General features: G+C 32.5%; 1 long non-coding RNA gene across 2 annotated transcripts; it reads left to right on the forward strand.

The window, feature by feature from the left end:
• Window positions 1-1,372: 1,372 nt before the first annotated feature.
• Window positions 1,373-2,683, forward strand: LOC110925252. Of its 2 annotated transcripts, XR_002584460.2 has the most exons (4): window positions 1,373-1,669; window positions 1,732-1,791; window positions 1,910-2,461; window positions 2,571-2,683. It is a non-coding gene; the product is annotated as an uncharacterized LOC110925252 (long non-coding RNA). The 2 variants fall into 2 exon arrangements; XR_002584458.2 differs by having other exon boundaries at window positions 1,376-1,791.
• The last annotated feature ends 354 nt before the right edge of the window (window positions 2,684-3,037 follow it).

Raw genomic sequence — 3,037 nt, forward strand, 5'->3', positions numbered from 1 at the left:
TAGTTTTAGTATTATATTATATTATTTTGTGTTTTGTCAGGTCCTGGTGCAAATAGAGCAAAAACGAGTAATATGGAAATGACCAGCCAGTTGGGCAGAGTGAAATGCCAGAGACCGAATAAAAATTGCAGCTATTTTCAGTGATTGGGCCGGGCCCGCTATCTCTAGGTGATGTACACAAGGTGATTGGATGGAAATAATTGACAATAATAATCTTACGTGAATTAATGGGCCATGAAAAGGACTTTTGTCCAGCAAGTTTACGTGGAAGGCATATTGGGCCGTGAACATCATGCCAGCCCAGCGAATTTCATGCATAGGTTTCGTGAATAAGGATAGTGGTGGAAGACATCGAATAGGGGCATCTATACTATATAATAAAAGAAACCATTTTATGGACACTTGTCATTATATTAGGCCATCTCTTATAGATAATTATTATTTTAGTTTAATTTCTTCTAATTAATTATAGATAACCCTTCTACTAAATATTATTTAGTTTAATATATATATTAATTTGAACTTGAAAAAATAAAATTCAGATAAACGAAATTTATGAAATTAGTTGTAATTCTATATCATAGCATTTATAATTGTGAATAGGAATACAATTTATAATGGTGAATAGTTTATCCTTGGTCGTGGTCCATGCGACTTTAGTTTGAAAGACTATAACACTATTGTTTTGTTTTTCTTAAGTTAATTTATTCATAATAAAACAACGTTTTTAAAACATGTATAATTGTGTAATTATACAAATAATATTTAGAAGGATTACTAAACCATTTGTTAAACATTGAGAATGTTACACGTATTTTTAAATAAATTAATTAGTAAAGATACTGGCCAATTCTTTATGAATCAAAGAAATTATTTTTTAGCATGTAGAATATAATTTTAACTGATAGTTATCTTTAAGCAAATTAATTAATGAAAATACTGGCCAACTCGGTATGAATAAAAGAAATTATCTTATGTAAATTTTAATTGATAATTATCTGAATTTAAAAAATTAGGTAGGAATAAATCGAAAAAATACATTTTTTTAGGTGGGAAAACTCTATGAAAATCACCTCATAAATCTTAAGTATAAAACGACTTATTTCACTCTTCCATATTTAGACAATGCACACTTTACTTTGTTATTTCACTTTACTCCGTATTTAGACCATATATTCTACTTTAGTTCAAGTTCTTTATAGTCTATTCGGTTAACTTTATATTTCACTTTACTCCATTTTTTTAGGTGGGAAAACTCTATGAAAATTACCTCATCTATATACTATATATAAGCATTTCATTGGACATAATAGTAATTTCCACCATAAATTTTAAGACGGCAGACGAAAGATCCTCACTTCTTACCCTTTCTTCATATCCTTCTCCCAAAATTGCCCCCAATTCATTCACTCGCCAAGGAATTATATGTATCATCACTACAAAGAAATCAACCAGCTGAACAGGGGAGATGCAAAACGTCAGTGCAATTACTAATACAATCAAGATTGAAATCAATTCTTCCCCACCAAACTTAAATCAATTACTGATATCACACCAAAAGCCTACGATTTCGATCCATAAATCCGATCAATTCTCCCTCTCCAGCACTTGGACCAGCCAACCGATTATCTCTTCTGGAAGTAACAGACTTCCTCTAATAAAAAAAGATGTAAGATTTTCATTAATTCTTAATCGATTACTCGTCTTCCCGTTGTATTTTTTACTATGTAGGGTTTGGTAAATGTTTGATCTCGGAAGAAAACCCTAATGGTGGAAGCTGTGAAGCAACCGGTAGAATCTCAATTTTCAGTTATTTATTTTGAGTTTTGTTGAAATTATTAATGGGATTTTGGAATTTAGGGTTTAATTTAGGATATTGTTTGGTAATTTATGTTAATTGAATATGCAGGGTGTGTTGTGTTAGTATAAAGATATCACGCAGTTTCAGGGGGTGTTTGGATGCACTATTAAATCGATAATAGTTGTTTGGAGTTGCAATTATCAGTCTTGAGTATGACCATCGAGAGAAATGTTGACAAGAGCGACAGTCGTTTTGAAGTTCTCCTGGTCCAGCAAGATGGTGTCGTTTCGGTTTGGCTGATAAGATGCATCTTCTTATTGCCGATGATGCGATGTATAGATACATGCTTTTGTTACAGTATGCAAGCCAGAGTGCGATTTATTTGGGAGCTGTTGCGAGAATGATAGGTTATGCTGTTAGTGAAGCCTCTGCGCTTTTGTTTTGGCAACATGTGTTTGAACTCTTTTCACTTTTGTTTTACATATTCGCCTGCGTTAATTTTGATCTGTATAAAATGTTTGTTGGAGATTCTGCGTTCAGCTAGCTTGCAAAAAAAAAAAGAAATAAATAAATAACTGTCAGTTTGTCTTGTTCTCTACCAAAATCACTTAGTTTTGACAATGAAGAGTGGAGAGCGAGCTGCAAATATCGCACTAGCAGGTTCTGTTTCTTTTCCCAATTAAATTACACCTATGATGTAATTATTTTTCAGATTTTTTTATTTGTTTTTAGTTATATTCTGATCTACCTTAGTATATTGGGATTGCAGGTCTTACGCTAGCACCATTAGTTATGAAGGTTGACCCAAATCTAAATGTCATTTTGACTGCATGCCTCACAGTTTTTGTGGGTTGTCACCATTCTGTCAAGCCGACACCTCCTGTAATTATAAAAGCACCCCGTTCAGATTTTTTTTATAATTTGTTGCCATTTTTTTTTGCTTAAAATATTTATTTTCTCTATCTTTTTCACAGGAAACAATGTCTAATACACATGCCATGCGTTTCGCCATTATAAGTCTACACTAAAGTTGATTCCACAAGATTAAGAGTGCAAAGTGTTCTAAGTTAATTAGTTAATCGGTAAGTTATTTCGTCATTTTTAAGAGTATTTAGTCTATTTACAAAAATGTTTTTTTAAAGAGATTGTACATCAAGGGGCAATTTTGTTCGGTTCGAAACGGTACTGGTCGAAACGGTACGGGTTTATGATCTTCGACCTGAGATGCTACGTCGC

This window comes from Helianthus annuus, chromosome 17 (genome assembly GCF_002127325.2).
Source record: "Helianthus annuus cultivar XRQ/B chromosome 17, HanXRQr2.0-SUNRISE, whole genome shotgun sequence".
NCBI classification, from domain to species: domain Eukaryota; kingdom Viridiplantae; phylum Streptophyta; class Magnoliopsida; order Asterales; family Asteraceae; genus Helianthus; species Helianthus annuus.